Here is an 18,182-nt window from a genome sequence, read left to right on the forward strand (position 1 = left end):
CAGGGGTAAATTACATGCTTAAAACACATGTCAATCAAACAGGATCTGTTAGAATTGACCCCATTACCTATTTTCTTGTATGTATTGCAGCTGACAGTCTGGGGACCACTGTGATCCACTGAACATGCTTTGTTTGACCTGCACAGTGTTTCAGAAATGTGAAAATAAGAATCAGCCCCTTGTATTCAATCTTGGAAGATTTCACATGCATGCATATATATACCTGGCTTTCCCAAAACTTGCTGTCGCTATATTGGGTAGGCTTCCTCCCTGCTATTTCAATGACCTGCCATTGCCCTTGAAAGCAACTTCAGTATGATTAACTGTTTCAGTGATTTGCCCTCCTCTAGCAGGGCCTCTGAGAATCAGATCTTTGCATCTCCACGAAAATTCTGAGGCTGGAAAGTCTACATTTTCTTTCTCTGTTGTGGAGCACAATCTTCTGTCTCTTGGGTCACCTCTTGTGTTGGGTCCCCCAGGTAAATGGCAGCTGATTGACCTTCTTCTGGCAGACACAAGTGGGTGCTAATGAATGGGAGAATGTGTTGCCCTTATACTTGATAATGAGGTGGCTGAGCCCTCATCTCTTCCCCTTCCTCAGTGTTACATCAGCAAGACAGAGACCCCAGTTTAGATTCCAGTTTAGAAGTCCTAAGAGTCCACAAAGGCTTAGAAGTTATTCCAAGGTGCCAACTTCTTCCAGTAAGTACAATTGAGGATGTATTTTGATAACTCTTTGAGACATTTGACACTTACTACACAAGGAGAGAGCTTGTGACAGTACAGTCATTATCCTCTGTCTCAGTCATCCCAAAACCTTTGCTTAATGTCTCCTAATTTATGTTTGACCCTTTCGTTGACTGTGATATTCACAGGGCTGAAAGGGTAGCCTCAATTTACTAGGGAGAAAACTGGGGCTTAGGAGAGTCAGATGCTTGGTCCACAGTCACATGGGTGAGAGATGAATTCAAACTAAGACCATTACAATGTGCAGTGTTGTCCTGGCAAAGTTCACTCTCTAGCAGAGGCTGTTTGGGGTGTGATTGTTACTAATCCATTCTTAGTTTCAGTTAACACTCCTATCCTCAAGTCAGATTTTTGGATGCTTGGTCAATAGTACTCAAGGGACTACATTGCTCAGATAATTCCTCTGACACAGCCTCAGACTGTGGATTGTTCTATGCTGTAGTGATATAGGAAAGCCTTTAAAATGTGCTGGGTAGGATGCCTCATGGACATGGTTGTTTTGTAAGCTGCACTCACATTACAATTAAAATTTCAGGTCTTTGGGATTTCTATAGCCTGGGGATTTTTGCAGACAAGTTTATGAAATCCATGCTTCCTTTTGTTCATAGCAGCTTGTGGCAGAATTGGGTGCATGACTGGAAGACGGGGTAGAGGAGAGGGAGCTTAAAGGTAAAGACACACAAGAGAAGGAGTCTATGATCAGTATACACAAATCACCCAGGATTCATTCCCACCCTGTGTCTGCCCCTGGGAAGGTGCCTAGATTTACAGGAGATAACTTTGTGGGTTCCTGTTTCTGTGCAAGACTGGAAACTGGGTGTCATCTATGATGAGGACCCTGGGTGGAAAGGCCTCCATGGTGATTAAGGACCAATTTTTTGGAGTCCAAAGGATCAGAGTTTTATTATTGATACAGAAAACATTTTGTGTCAAATTTTTTTTCTTAAAATACTAGATTAAAGAACACTTGCTACTTCTTTGCGTTCTTAAATCAAGGTAATGTGTTTCAGGATGTTTCACCTTGTTCTCTTCCATGCTGTGCTCTATGAACAATGGACTCCCTCATTCCCACCTCTGAACCCCAGGACTCCTGCCCCTGCATTCCCCACTCCCACCCCTGTACCCCCAGACTTCACACTTCTGCCCTTGGTACCTTGGACTTGGTATAGCAGGTTCCATCGCCAACTAGCAGATTTCGTGCCTGGCCATCCTGCCTTCAAGCTGATGCCCTGGCTATTCTTTCTTCTAGTAGAGATTTGCTCTGTTTTCTGATTGTTAATCTTTCAAGAACCTGAAGAGGCCTTCCCAGATCCTTCATCCTCCAATTGAGCACCCTGACATTTGACACTTTCTGAATCATCTCTGATTCCCCACAGACAAGCACAGTGACAGCCACATCGAAGGTGGTCTAGGAAACATCTGAATGACGAGTGTGTCTAAGTAATAGTGAAAGTTCTGAAAGGTGTGAGGCTTCCTGGGGATGTTGACCGGCATGCATACTCCATGCCCAGTGCCTGCCACTGATGGACAGAACAGAGCAGGGCTGTCTTTGGACAAGAAGTGATATCCATTGAGACAGTGCGAGGGGCTTTTGTTTGAAAGCAGTAAATAGTGACAAGGATATCTAAGAGAGATAATGCTAGGCAGCCTAAGCTACTCCCCACCTCACACACCCCCACCTGCTGGGGTTACCCTGACTTGGAGGACAGGGGGACTTAGAGCCACAGGGGTTTGACCCCTTGGCACACAGCAGGTCCAACAGAAGAGAAAATAGGTCCAAAAGACGGAGCAAAAGGCAGCAGACAAAAGACTGCAGGGCTGGAGAAACTCTAGGACGACTGCCTTCCAAACTGCTATTCTCATAAAAGTGGGATGACTGAGGCCCTTCCGTGCAGGTTGCACAGGTCTCTGCCTGGCTCTCCCTGTGTGGGAGACCTCATACCTCAATGACGCCCTGAAGTTCTACCCAAGACCATGATGAAGACCATGTCCCCTCCCTTTCTGTTTAAAACAGCCACGATGGGAGAGTATCAGGGGGCTATCTCTTCAGAGTATTTGTTTTTTCTTTGTGTGGGAAGCAGAGCTAACAGCCTTCCCAGTTCTCCGTTCTCTCCCGCCCCCAGCTCGCCAGGTCCATCCGGGAAGGCAGCGCTGAGTTTCCATCAAATTCTCTCCTGCTTGTTTCCCTCACCTTTTCTCTTTCTTAATCTTCCCATGTCTCCTAAAAGGATTAATTAGAAAGATGTGAGCAGGGGTTGGGACGTCAGAAAACAATCGTCACTTTCCTATCTGACCTCTCTCACCAGCTGCAGAATTAACAAATTGAATGTCCTCAGCAGGCAGGGGTGGCACATGATACCGAGTTCATTAGGAGCCTCGCTGGGGCCAAGTGTGTAGACCGCTTTAAACAACTCTCGCTGATTAAATTCCTTCCAGGCACTCCCGCCAGATGCTGTTAGAAAATACTCACATCCAAGAGGTTTTTAATTTTTTTTAAACATGTGCCAATTATTTCCCTGCTATCTGCAGGTGCTGGCAAGCGTCACAGGCCGGCCTGGCCCGGCTGTCTACACGCTTATCCACCCGGCGCCTGCCTGGGGGGCTCACGTCTGCAAGAATGGGATCCCAGGGGCTCTTCTCTAGGCTGTCAAAACTCTCCAGCCACCCTGCTTGGCTGGCCTTCCCTGCCCCCAACCCCCCGCCCCAGCGCCTCACCTTCTGAAGCTCACAGCTCTCTCAAAAGTTCCTAGGTGGCAACACAGATCTGGTGACCCGCTAGAAGTGGGGCCCGAAAGGGCAGGCATGCAGTAATGTTGGGCTGAAGCCAACTGCCTTCCAGCCAGGCTAGGCTTCTGCCCTGAGCCAAACAAGGACATCTAATTGCCCCTCCATGAGCAGGGTTGCATACTTGGCATTTGTTCACAGGCATCCCTAGCAGAAGTCCCAGAGTGTACATCCCTCAGACGTCTCTATTCCAGCACTTCAAATACTTAGCTTATTCCTCAATCAATGCTTAATTAGTTCTCATCAAATTAATAGATGCCACTTAACCACTAAAAACAAGGACTCAGACTATAAACTGCATTTCTTAGCATTGCTGGTCTTTTTAATGAAGGTAAAGTAGCTTTTGACTAATAACACACTGATTATTCTGTAACCAACCTTTCTCCTCGCTCCTTTATTCTTGAGGTGTGGTGACTTTTTGTACCACTGTTACCAGCTCTCCGGATGACACCTTTCTTGGCTGTTTCCTATTTCCCTGTCTACACCTTTAGAATTCACTTTTTGATTCAACATTGCTATAGTTATTAACCTCGGTGAACATCTCCTTTCATAGGCACTAAAAATTCATGTTTACGCAGTTCATAGACCTTTCTCTGCTTGCCTGATTGTTGATCCACAGCTGGCTAGCGGGCACCCTCTCTTTGCTGATTTACCTGTGTCTACTTTCTCTGAACTGAACTAAGAGCTTCCCTGAGTCAAACAACACCCAGCCATTACAAAGACCGGAGGAGGGTTGCAGCAACCAGGGAGGGCTGGGAAAGAGGCATCTGCCTGCTTTCAGAGACCTTCTCACGCATTTGGGTACTCACGTAGAGACTCAGAGATCTGGGACCAGATTGGTGGAACAGAAGTTAGGACTTTGATCTAATGGTGCTTGCCATGCCCCCTCATCCACGAAAAAGAATACAGTGTAAATTTGAGAAAACTACAAACAAAAAAGCAAGTAATAAAATGCAAAACAACACGTTTAATTCTGGGAGATCTGTTACCAATCACAACACCAACAGCTGATTCTCCAAGAGAGAAGATAGGTACCAACTCAGCGCCATCTTATAGACTGTCCTATCCCCAAGTCATGGGGACAAGGATTAGAGAACTAGTCCTCACCGTCCTCTGAATCTCTAGAGCTGCTGGAGTCTCCTCTATACCCAGGTTGCCTTGTGACAAATACTTGTTACATACCCTCCTTTCAGACTATCTTCATCTGCTCCATTCAGTGGTCACTGTTCCATCAATGCTGGAGGCAGCCTGCTTTATCTGGGATTATTTTGTGCATAAAGATTAGCATCAGATGCCAGCAGAGTTATGGATAAAGGGTATTGTAGGCTAAGATTTTTCAAACCCTATTTTATTTAGGGTTCTTAAATGCTTCAACCTTCCTTTTAGCCCACTGTCCAAAGGTAGGAGAGAAAGATGGTTAAAAGGACAATGGGGTCGTGGACCTGTTTAGAAGTAGTTCTTTGGGAGCAATTCCAATCTTCATTCTCAGGATATCAGTCACATTTTCAGATCTGGCTGCGGTGCACACCTTTAAAATTTTATACAACTTATTTTCTTCCTCCAGAATACACAGGAAGATATTGCTATAAAAATAAACTTTGAAGAGTCATTTCATATGTCAGATGACCATTGTCTTCTATTAGGAGGGCCTGGCACCTGATCTGGACTAGGGAAAATATCCACGGCATTTTGCTTGAATAGTTGAGGTTCTTAGACCCTTGCCTCTAGAGAATGGTGAACAAGAAAGACCATGGAAATCTGGGTCTGGAAATCTGGGGTTTGATTCTGTAAGTCTTGTATCTTTGTGTAAGTTTCCTAATTAGGCCTAGGGCTCTGGTATCTTCATGCATTATAGGGTAACACTGGATTAAATGTTGTTTTAGATCTGAAATTCATGTTACTTTAATCAGCTGTGTCTGCTCCGTTATTTAAACCGAGCACTAGCCAAGATAAGGAATAGAAAGCTTCCTAAGGCTATGTTAGTTAATTGGCCCTCTGACTACAGAGAAACTTTGTCCTTTTCAAACTCACGGTCACATTGGTTGAAGAGTCTTCCCTATCCACAGAGGGATTTGTGAATCCCTAAAGCTTATATTTTACATGCTGTGAAATATATCTATTAAGATAAAGCATTTAGACTCTATTTGTACTGGACTGATTATACTATCTTAATTTCTAGGATTAGAGTATGAAGGACCATTTGATCATGTACAGTTAGTCAGATGGCAGTTATTGGAGTCCACACTGGACGGAGAATTCATCTTACAGTTCTCATTGCATGTAGTACTTCAGTACAATCTCATTCAGTTCCTGCTCAGCACATCCCTGCACCATCCTAGGAGTGTGCTCCCTCTGGAGAACAGTGAGGATCGCTTAGAAGGGCTCTGTTTAGAAAATCATTAGCAGGTCCTTCTTTGCGACAATAAGAAGTGTCACTTTGCCTCAACAAGATGTGACCACAGTTGTTCCCAGACCCAGAAGGTTTTCTGAAGGGCAGTTGCTTCTTCAATATCTTCAATTCAGCCTCTTGAAAGCAACCTGGAGGGATTTCTTGTCCTTCTAACTTTGATTTGTCTAGAAGTGTCCTGGGACCAGCCTTTTCAGCTAGATTTTAGCACCTCCCGCTCTGGCTTCAGCTGGACCAAAGGGTAAAGATAATTGAGCTGCTAAGAGTATTTCACCTGCACATCCTTCAAACAATCCAGGCTTCTTGGGGGAGGTCAGTGGGAGTCCTATTTAAGTTGCACTTGGAGGGAAAGTGTTGAATCACGTCATCTTTCTCCAATCTCACTCAGAGGCCATCACATTGACTCTCGGCTCTGATTGGGGTGCCAAACACTGGGAACTTAGGCAAAGGTGATTTGGGCTTTTAATTTATATTTATATATATAAGTGTTTAATTATCTTGTGCTGAACAAAATTGGCTCCAAGGTAAAACAGATATTAAGGAGCTTCAGGTCCAAAATCTCCAGCTCACAAACAGAGGTAGGCAGGTAAAGAGGGAGCCATCTTTGGTGTGCTTATGCCGTGATCCTTAGAGAGTTGAAAACACATCTACAGAACTGCCAAAAGTGCCCGGGCTGCATGTGGAAGTTACTCTAATACCCATGATTTTAAGAGCAGGAACCTCTGAAATCATTGAGGAAATGATCAGAGGCTGCTACCACGGATGTAGATTTCACAGCATCTATGAATGGGTTCTGCATATTTGTTTGGGTATTGCATTGGGTTCTCTAAAGTTTTAAGGCAAAAATCCAGGCTTGTATCATTTGTCTTTTAAATATTAAATTTACAGCAAAAGAATTGCTGTAATTATTAAATATTAAATTTACAATAATATTAAATTTATAGCAATAGAAAGAATGTTCTGTCAGAGAGAAGTGGGAAAAGAAGCTGAAGGCCGCATTCTGTAGAGACAGGGAGGAGATGTTCACTCCAGAAATAGGGTGTTTGGCAATTCCCAGCGCCATTCTGATGTCTGGTAAAGAGTAAGATTGAAAGATAGATGGTTGGAAACCTTTAAGACAGTTAGTCCACCAGGTGAGACATAGTGCAACCCAGATGTCTAAGAACTGAGATCCCAGTGGGCATTGTAGGTTAGGGCATGAAGTGCTGACTAAGCTCTTAAAAAAAAAAGTCAGTTTGTGAGAGGAAGTGACGTGGTGCGCTCTCCGGAGTACTGATGCATGCTTACTTCACAGGAGAGACGCAAGACATGAACAAACCATGGAGATGGTGACAGGAGAGCGCCCCATAGAAGAGGAGGACTGTGCTGACTGAAGGTACAGGGGCTGTGCAGGAGAGCTGACTGGACTATGACAAGACAAAGAGAAGTGACAGCCCTGACGCATTGCAATGCCAGCATAGCCAAGGAAGACAAATGGCACTGAGCTCTTCTCTTGCCAAGAATGGAGGGTGATCCTGCGTTTGAAGCCGCCACGGGCAGAACTGTCGCTGCAGGCCTTGGCGTTGGCTATCTCGGACATCAGTCTGGGTCTGGAAAGGGTGTTGCACTAGTGTGGTGAACTGTGAAAGGTCTGGTGAAGTCCGGAGTTCATTCTGATTGGGCAGCACAACCGTCAGTCGCCTCTCCACTGCCTAGCTTCCAAGGGCTGGAACAGAATGTTTGGAATGCTCATGTGTGCCCCACACCAGGCCCCTTTCCCTGATGTGATTAGCTAGGACCTGTGCCTTTAAGGAGTGCCCCCTTCTGCCCGCCCTTCCCCCCTTCAATTACAGCACTAATTTCAGTAATGGAGCATTAATAGAGTAATGGGTGAGTGAGGCTGGCCTGAAGGAACTGTGGAGCTCAGCACAAATTGAGTAAATAAACCATATATTAGATTTCTAAACAATACTTTTAGTCTAGTCTCCAGGGAAAGAGAGTCGTCAAGACTTACTTAAGTCGTCCCTGCAAAGTGTATGTAAAAGAAGTCTCTCTCTGGGGCTGGGTTGTTTGCAGAAGCAGAAAATATTTCTCTCTCTCTCAGTCACCCTCTCTGGGGATGTGGGACTGTAAAGCAGCTGCTGCCCCCATAGACTCCCTTTCTCATTATTTCTCCATTTCTCTTAACTTTGACAGACCATGTCTGAGGTGAAAATCTCCAAGGTGTGTCCCTTCTGGGGACCCAAGAAGGGTGGGCACTCAGACCAGACGTGTCCTTGGGAATGCTCACTAAAACAGCTTGTGGGGATCAGTGGGAGCCAGGCAAGGGCAGGAGCCAGGACAGGGAGGAAGTGTATGTGTGCGGGGAAGGGGAGATTATGAGAAGGTGGGGTTATAATGGGATAGTGACCCCAATATTTAATGGGGTTCCCCTGAAAAGTCTCTCCAATCCAGCCTGGACTAGATAGTGAGTTCCTGTCCAGCCTAAGCAAAAGTGAGACCCTGTTTCAAAAACCCCAAACCAACTAAATCCTGTCCCTGTTGTGTTAAAGAACACTAGAAAGATCAAGGCGTGGGTGTCAGGAGTGGGAGGAGATGCTGTAGGCATTATTACTCATTGGCTTTAAGACCTTGGGTAAATCATAGAGTTTCACCACGCCTTAGCTTTTCTGTCTGTAAAATGGGAAGAGGTCTTTCTGCCTGATCCCTGAGGACTCTTGTGAGGAATAAAGTGGATTTGTGGTCTAGTTGATGGAAGTCTTACTTGAGATGATCACTGCAACTTAATTAGAATTAGGGTCGTCTTGGAAACACACCTCTGGCTGTGTCCTTAAGAGAAAGGCAGAGATGTTGAACTGAAGAAGGAAGCCCTCACTCTGAATGTGGGTGGGACCACCCAATGATCAAGATCTCTGACTAAGTAGGAAAGAGAAAGCAAGTCGATCACCCCGTTTTATTTCTCTCTGCTTCCTGAGCACGGTTGTGGTGTGAGTGGCTGCTGTCCTCTCCTGACTGTGCATTCCGTGCCATGATAGACCATACTTCAGACTGAGAGCAAACAAATGTTTCTTTCTGTCACACTGCTTTTAGTGGGATTTTTCTTAAACTAATGAGAAAAGTGCACAATGTAGCTGTAGACACATGCTATGTGTTTCTGTAGCATGTAGCTAGAACCCGGCCCTAACTGAGGAGGGGAAGGAGAAGGTTGTGAGGATTAGATGGTGGCAGGAAGTCCTTGAACTATTACTCTAGGATTATGTCTTAAGTACAATTCAATTTCTGAGAAGAGACACCATGACAGAGGCAACTTGAAGAAGAAAGCCTTTAATTGGGGCTTGCTTATGGTTTCAGAGAGTCAGTCCACAACCATCATAGTAGAGAGCATGGTACAGGCGGTTCAGCATGGTGCTGGAGCTGTTTCTAAGAGCTTACATTTGTCTGTAAGCAGCAGGCAGAGGAAGACATGGAAAGAGATAGAGACAGATAGACAGACAGAGAGAGTCAGAAATAAAGGGAGAGGGGCCTGGCATGGGCTTTTGAAATCTCAAAGTTCACCCCCAGTGACAGGCCTCTTCCAACGAAGCCCCATCTCTCATCCTTCCTAAGCAAGTGCCTCAACTGGGAACCCAACCTTTAAATATGACTTCACAGGGTTCATTCTCGTGCAAAGCACCACAGATCACCAAATGTCAGCGCATGCTTCCTCTGCTCCATGTCCATGGTAATAATACCCCTGAAAGGCTAAGGCAGCATGTCAGTGTAGTGACTAAAATCAGTCTTGGTTTTGTTTGCTGCCCTGGTCTAATCCCTGAATATGTACCGAGGGCCCAGACATGAAGTACATAAGACCTCCCTTTCTTCCACAATGGGGCTCCTGTCTGAAGAAGGGCCTACTGACTGGGCGGTGCTCAGTGATGATGGGGAGTCTTTCGCTAATACTAAGGAACTGATCACGATTTCTACACTACTAAGGCTTCTGCATGTCCATTCTCAGACTTGTTAAGGACTTGAGTTCTGACTTCCATGTTGGTTTATGACCTTATCTTTCTACCTCCTGGCTCTGTGACCATGTATGAATTCCCTCTTACCCCTGAGCAGCAGTTTCTTTCAAACAAATGTGTGAGGTGCTTTGTTTTTTAAAATGTAATATTTTTATTAATTCTTTGGGAAGTCCACATAATGTATTCTGATTATATTTACCACCCTACCACTTCTTCCTATAGATCCTCTCAGATCTACCTTCCCACCACCCACTTGCTTCAATTTCCTATCATCATCATCACTACTACTACTACTACTACTACTACTACTACTACTACTACTACTACCCACATACTCCAAGTCATGATACTCATACACTCATAGATGTGGATGCATCTCCTGGAGCATGGCCACATGTCAGGGGCTACACATTTTTTAATTTATTTGATATATCTTTTTATTTACATTTCAAATGATTTCCCCTTTTCTGGCTTCCCACTCCCTGAAAGTCCCATAAGCCCTCTTCCCTCCCCCTATTCCCCCATCCAACCCTTCCCACTTCCCTGTTCTAGTATTCCCCTATACTGCTGCACTGAGTCTTTCCAGAACCAGAGGCCACTCCTCTGTTCCTCTTGGACATCATTTAATATGTGGATTATGTCTTGGGTATTCCACGTTTCTAGGCTAATATCCGTTTATCAGTGAGTGCATACCATGATTGATCTTTTGAGACTGTGTTGCCTCACTTAGTATGATGTTCTCCAGATCCATCCATCTGTCTAAGAATTTCATGAATTCATTGTTTCTGATTGCTGAATAGTACTCCATTGTGTAAATATACCACATTTTTTTGTATCCATTCCTCCATTGAGGGACACCTGGGTTCTTTCCAGCTTCTGGCTATTACAAACAGGGCTGCTATGAACATAGAGGAGCATGTGTCCTTATTGCATGCTGGGGAATCCTCTGTGTATATGGCTCCATTCCTGCTCCTGTCTAGATCTTCAGAACTGGATGCTAGCTGTGTGGCTTCCACTCGACTGTGGTCATTGAGTCTCAGCTTCAGATATGTTCTACAATGTGCTCTCCTGGTCAGTCCCACCCATGCCATCCACAGAAGTCCTTAGCAATCTACTTAGAAAGCCAGAAAGCCTATTTTTATTACAAGTTGAAGGAGGGAGGGGTAATATTTGTCATCTAAAGCAGTAGAGTTCATCATATTCTTTTCTTTTAGTCTATAGGCTTGATGGCACAGGCTTTGGGGAGGTAGGAAAAAAATGTTAGCAACAAACTCAGTAGAAAAACTCTTGTCAATATAGTCATTCCAGACCTAGATACAGGCCATAGCCCTCTGAGGTGTTGGCATTGAGACTGACTGTAAGCTGGAATGTCCCATGCCTGAGGTATTTACTAAGCAGAATAAACAACTATTTCCTGGTGCTCCTAGGGGACCATATCTCCAGTTTCATTTCATGTGGTGGTCTCGCTGTCCACTTCCTGGCCATCTACTGTCCACTCCATGGCCATCCTCTGTCCACAGACAACTTGCAAGTGCCCTGTTCCAGCCTCATCTTGAAACTGAGGGACTTCTGAGGGCACCTGGCACAGATCAACTGGCAATCCTGTTCACAAAGATATTGCCTGCCCGCCATTGATTTCTATGGCTTCCAGAAAACACTACATTGCTCCAAGGTTGGCAGAGAAAACCACGAGTGTAGCAATGCTCCAGGCTTCAGAGGGGTCAGGATGGATGCCCTCAAACTTGGGGAGCGTGTCTTTCAGTATCCTTCCCCTGCATTACCAGTGACTGGGATATAGGTAGCCAAGTTTGCTTTTGGGTGCCATGGGTTTTATTATATTCTTAAGGGATTGTGAAAACCCTGTGTTAACTCCTATATATGGTTTCATTTTTGTTTCCATAATGAAATAATGTAGACAAGATACTTTATAAAAGGAAAAACAATATTTGTTTTGGTTCCTGATTCTGGAAGAGAAAGATTTAGAGGATGAATCTGGTGATGATTTCCCTACTGCAGAGTCCTGGGACTAAGAAAGGCATTGCACAGCCAGAGACAGGGAGTGCACACACATGTATGTCTGCCTTTCTGATCACTCCCCCTCATTTTATAAAGACGGAAAGATTTAGTTGTGGGGCTCCATCCTCATTTCTTTGTCCCATCCTGATCACCTCCCAAGGGTCCCCACTTTTTTTTGATATTGATGTGATCTTATTTTTATTTTTTTATTCCATATACTTTTATTTACATTTCAAATGATTTCCCCTTTTCTGGCGCCCCACTCCTCGAAAGTCCCATAAGCCCTCTTCCCTCCCCCTGTTCTCCCATCCACCCCTTCCCACTTCCCTGTTCTGGTTTTGCCCAATACTGCTACAATGAGTCTAATACCATAGTAGACATCACTTTCTGAGTTTTAAAAAATGAAAAAAAATAATTTGTATGTGCATGCCTGAGTGTATGTGGTTGTACCACTTTCATGCAGTGCTCTTATATGTCAGCAGTGGGTATCTGACTCCCTGGAACTGGAGATACCGATGGTTGTGAGGCTCCATGCACGTGGTGAGAACTGAACCCGGGTCCTTTGCAAGAGCAGTAAGTGCCTTTAAGCACTGGGACATCTTTCCAGGTCCCACTTTCCATCCTAATAGCTCACGATTGCCATCCAAGTTCAGCACATGAAAACTTGGGTGTGACATTTAAACTGTATATAGACCAAAGCAACTCCAGAAAGTAGAGATTAAGTGTCTATGCTCTGTACTTGCGTGACCCAGGTTCAAATCCTAGCTCAGCCACTTACTCACCCTGTGGTCTTGAGTAGATCATGTCAGCTCTCTGAACTTTTATTTTGATATCAAAGGACAGAAAGTACTAAAATGTGCCTTACCTGGTTTTCCTGTTTGTTAAATGGGATCAAACAATCTTTGTCCCTGACATATGGGAAAGATTCAGGAAATGTTTCTCGGATAGATCAGTGTTGGAAGAAATAAATCATGATCTATTTTTAGTATAAAGTGCATTTAGAGTTCAGAGAATCACAGATAAGTAGCAGGCACTAAGCCCCTGTCTTCATTAGCTGGCAGCTGCTTGTCTAGGTATTGTCGGTTCAGCCTAGGGTTGAAAAGTTACAGTCAGTCTCCTATATGCCTGAACTCACTGTCAGAAAAGAAGGCAATCCGAGCCCTAGAGTACACATTAGGAAATTCTTTTTACATCCCAAACTAGTAGAATGGAGAATCCTGGGAAGGGAGAGCACTGGACATTGGGAAGGTTCTAACTCTCTGAAGATCTAGCCAACCCAGGAACTCACGAGATAAGGCTAAGGATATTAAAACCACTGTTTTCCTGTCAGAGCAGCACACCAGCCTTCTTTTTGTCTTTTCTTCACATTAATGTTCAACTTTGCAAGTTTAGGAAATAGACTACCCCACTTTTGATACCCCAAGTCTCCGATGCTTTTATTAGAAAGTGAGGGTCATTGGTTCTCACAGAATTAACAGGGAGACTCCTTGAGTTTTGAATGATCACTGCATAGACAATGGCAACCAACTCATCCATGTTTCCTATACAAGGCCTGATGGGCATAACAGGCTTAAACGATTATTTCACTTAATTCAAATTCATTAGGGCTTCCCAGAGGCATTAGTGTCTTGGCTGGCCAAAGAGTCCAACCTTAGACCTTCTACCTGGTACTCAATGCCGAGAACTCTGCTTAGGTGGTCAAGCGCTGTCATAGCCGATGTGCCAGCAGGAGGCTGTATTGTGCCCTGATTGATATTTCCCTTTTAGATTTTTATCATTAATCATAGAAAATTGTCACAATAAGTTCCATCCATGGTCCAGCAAGTATGCAGACCCACAGATAAAACAAAACTACCGTGGAAGCTACGGTAGTGCCAGCATGGCAAAGGGGCAACGTGCTCCTTTGTGTATTCTGTAGTCTCTGAAGCCAGCACCTTTTATTTAAAGCTCCTTGGATGTTTTATAGGATCCTAACAAGGACAGTTAAATAACATAGTCCCTTAGGCACTGTCACTCCAACATTGCCCTGGTTTACTAAGTACTGGCAGGCATCAACCAGTTCTTCAACAATTGCTACAACATTCCTCAGACTCATGTAGGGATCTCAGTCCCATGTGAGGCACCAGATGCCATCTTCTCTTCACCCTGGATGTTCCCAAAGGTTGATCTCAGTCATTCCATGACTAATAGTACCACTCAGGCCTTCAGTGGAACGGGCTATTGTTTGCCTATTAGTCCACGATAGACAGGAGTTGGTAGTCTCATGACGCTATGTTCCCTGGGGTCATTGCCCCCTCCTTCAGGATTAATTCAGGACCTGTCTCACTTGAAAGCCAAGTGTCCTGTGAGAAATCCTCATTTATAACTTCCTTCCTGCTAAGTTTGGCAAGGTTCCAGAACTCTCTCTCTCTCTCTCTCTCTCTCTCTCTCTCTCTCTCTCTCTCTCTCTCTCTAATATACTAGCTGTAAGAAGGCTGTGGGAAAAGAGTAGAGATGTTGAGTGGTTGAGGAAGGATGAGAATTAAGGTGTCTTATCTTCAAAGAGCTAAGCCAGGATAAGAAGGGAGCGATTGATTTAGCTAAGTTGCATATCAGCTTGGCATTAGACCATGCAGGACTGTGGTGATACCTTTGGAATGAGACATTTCTATTTGTTACAGGCATTAGAGCGAGCAGCCAAGCCAGTAAAATCACCGTGCTACCATATTTCAACTTAAATGCCAGTCCCTGGGCTTGTGAGTTTTAACATTATTTTATTTAAGTTTCCATACTGCCTTACTTGGACTTCTGGCATAAAACAATGAGCATTTATGTAGTCTAGAGGATGGCGCTAAGGCCAGGGAGCTCAACCTCAACCAGAAGGCTTGACGGTGCAGCAGCTTCTGCCTGCCCTAGGTGTTGTAGTCACACGAGTGATGCTTGTTTGCTCAGGCCTTTCCTGCAGTGGACACTGAGCCATGCATCAGCACCAACAGCTAACCAAGGACCTAAGCAGATGGCAGCATAAGGAGGTGTGAGCTGAAGCTGTCACTCCAGAGAGGAAAGCTTGGACACGACTTTGAAACTGTAGAACTTGTTCTTTTTCCTAGCCACCTAGTCTTCCATTCCACTTCTTGCTTGGCCTTGGTGAGCTTGTGCTTGTCATTCTTTATGCAGATAGGGCTCCATTCTGTACTGTTACGAGTTTGGCTCCTGCCATGCCTGCTTGTCCCACTGTCATTAACTATCCCTCTGTCAGACCCTGTGCTGGCTCTGGAGGGTACAGGCCGTGGCTCCATCCATTAAGATGATCCAGGCTGGGACCACATCCAACACACTGTAGTGATCTAGAGCCAAGCCTCATCCAGACCAACCTCCAGCTGTGCCAAGCAGCTTGATCATTTTGAGTCTTGGGGCTTCCCTCTTCTCTATACAGCCTGACTAACTGGGAATAGCAAGACTGTGAGAGACAGTTCATGCAAAAACCCACCCAACTTCTCCTGTGCTGAAGCTAAATATCAGCTGCTAATGTTTTCTGCCCTCTGGGCCTTCCCTTCTATTCTTGATAGTCAGTAGTTTTCCTCATTTAGTGATGCCGGCTCTTGAATCTGTTTCTTTGTTGATTCCCAGACAAAATGACCTTAATTTAAAGCTGATTACAGGATATGAGCTTGTAATAGGGGCTAGAGAGACAGCTGAGTGGTTAAGACCACTGCTCTTGAGGACTGGAGCTAGGTTCACAGCATCTACACTGGGTGGGTCATAACCACCTGTAAGTCCAGGTTCAGGGTGTCTTACAGCCTCTTCTGGACTCTGGGGGTAGCTGCACTAATGTTCACATACTCCATACACATATACTTATACACATACACATATAATTAAAAATAATTTAAGAACATTTTAAAAAATACTTTAAGACATCTCCCACATATACTCCAGTAGTCTACAATGTTAGTAACCATCCTGCAATCCCCAGCATCCAGACACGACTCATGTCTGGGCTCCATGCACTCCAGATACCCACCAGGCATACCTATCTCTGGTATATTTGCAGTTTTCAGGCAGGGAAGATAGCTCAGTTAGAAACCTGTTTGCTGTGAAAGCAAAAGGCCTGAATTTAAGCAGGTGCCCTTCATTCTGTCTGAAAAATGACACTCAAGATTGACCTCTGACCTGTAGAAGCACACATACCTGCACATCCATGTGCACTCACATATATGAACATGCACTTGTACAGGAAACTCTCATATCCACACACCAAACATATGTGCAGTTTTCTTCAGTATTGGTGGCATATTACATCACCTATAGTCCGTTTATTATTTCTCTGGTTTCTCCACATCGTATAACAGAATGTCTGTTGCTACATGTTCTCTCTCCTGCGGGCTTAGATGTTTGGCTTAGAAGGCAGCACATGCATGTGGATAATCCTGCCTTCTACCTGGAGGATGCTGGTTTCCTCTGCTGCCTCACAAGCTGGGATTCCTCGTGCCCCTGGCCACCTTTCCATGCCCAGAGTTTTCATTCTTTTTTCCTTCGTGTGCCTGGGTTTTATTTTCACTCTGGGACTTTAGTTCATGGCTGTTTTTTTTCTCTCTCTCTTCCCTGACTAAAGGAAGTACTTTTCATGCACTTTCTTATGTTCTGATTCTTCAATAAACCTAATTTCCAGGTTTGCTTTAAGTACTTCTCATAGGTATAGCTTACAATAATGCAATACAGTTCTCATACAATAATGTTGAGAGTAAATGTTAAAACTTTCCCACACTGCATATGTAACATAAGTTATTTATGTTAAATAACTTGTCCTTTATAGAATGAAAAGACACACCACACAGGAGAAAATACTCACAAAACACATTTCTAATACGGAACTTAATTGGAACACTCTTAACAACTTTTACAAGTCAATAGTAAGGACACAGATATCCAAGTTTAAGACAGACCATATTTAAATTAATATTTTGCTCAAGGAAATATTAGCAATGAAAGAATGTCCAGCATCATTAGCTATTAAGAAAATGCAATTGAGAACCACAATGAGATATCAGTTCATAAGATTGATGAATGAAATTGATAAAAATAAGTGTTGCCATGAATGTGGAGACCACGCTTTGCTGGTGGGAATTGTGAATGGTTAAAGTATGTGCAAAATGCACATTTGCCGGTTTCTTTAAAATTTAGGTTGATACTTACTATTTTCTCAATAGATACCATAACTACACAAGATACATGAAAACGTGTCAGCACAAAAAAATTATATATTAATGTGCTCAAAATATCATGGTAGGCTAAAGCTAAAATACTCCAAACATCCATCATATGATTCAGTCATCTAAAGGAATAAGTGTGTGCTAACACATGTTAGTTACAACATAGATGAAGGTCCAAAACTACCATGATAAGGAAAACTATGCCAAGTGACCAGAAAAGATAAATCCATAGATGCAAAAAGCAGGTCAGCAGTTGCAAAGAGTTGAAGTAAGAATGGCCTCTTCCAGGACATGCTCTTGAGGGAGTACTTTTAGGCTGATGGACATGACATAAGATTGGATTGAGGTGATGTCTGCACAACTCTATCAGTTGACTAAGACTAATTTTACTGAAATAACTGTGAGATTACAATGGGCAAATTTCATGGGTTATAGAAGTTAGGTACTGAAGCCAAGAAGTAATTAACTTGTTTCTGGATGTAGCTTTAGTGTTAGAATGCCTGGCTAGCAGGCATAAAATCCCAGGTATAATCCTTAGCCCTAAATAAATAAACTATGTGTAATGATGTTTAATAATAACCATCTGAGATGACAGAGGTACCAGGGAAGAACTGGGCTTAGTTCTAGCTGGCTATGAAGGAAAACTTGACACACACCGTGGAAGAGGGAGCCTCAACTGAAGAGTTGCTTCTATCAGATTAGCCTATGGGCATGTCTGTGGAGAATTTTCTTGATTGCTGATTGATGTGGTAGGGCCCAAGTCACAGTGAGCAGTATTGATCCTGAGCAGGTGGGAAAGAAGACACCAATCCATTATCGATACCAAATTGTCATTCCTGAAAACATGCATACCAGTAACATTATATAGGCTGATCAGGCTGTGTTTAGGAATATATATGTATACACATATATGTATACATGCATTCATGTAATAGCGATGAATGTAAAAAGGCTATGAATTTCAAAGAGAAAAGGGGTGGGTATCTGGAAGGCTTGGGTAAGAGGAAAGGGTAGGTGGGAATGATGTAGTTATAATCACAAGAAAGGAAAAATGAA

Source organism: Apodemus sylvaticus, chromosome 7 (assembly GCF_947179515.1).
Source record: "Apodemus sylvaticus chromosome 7, mApoSyl1.1, whole genome shotgun sequence".
Taxonomy (NCBI): domain Eukaryota; kingdom Metazoa; phylum Chordata; class Mammalia; order Rodentia; family Muridae; genus Apodemus; species Apodemus sylvaticus.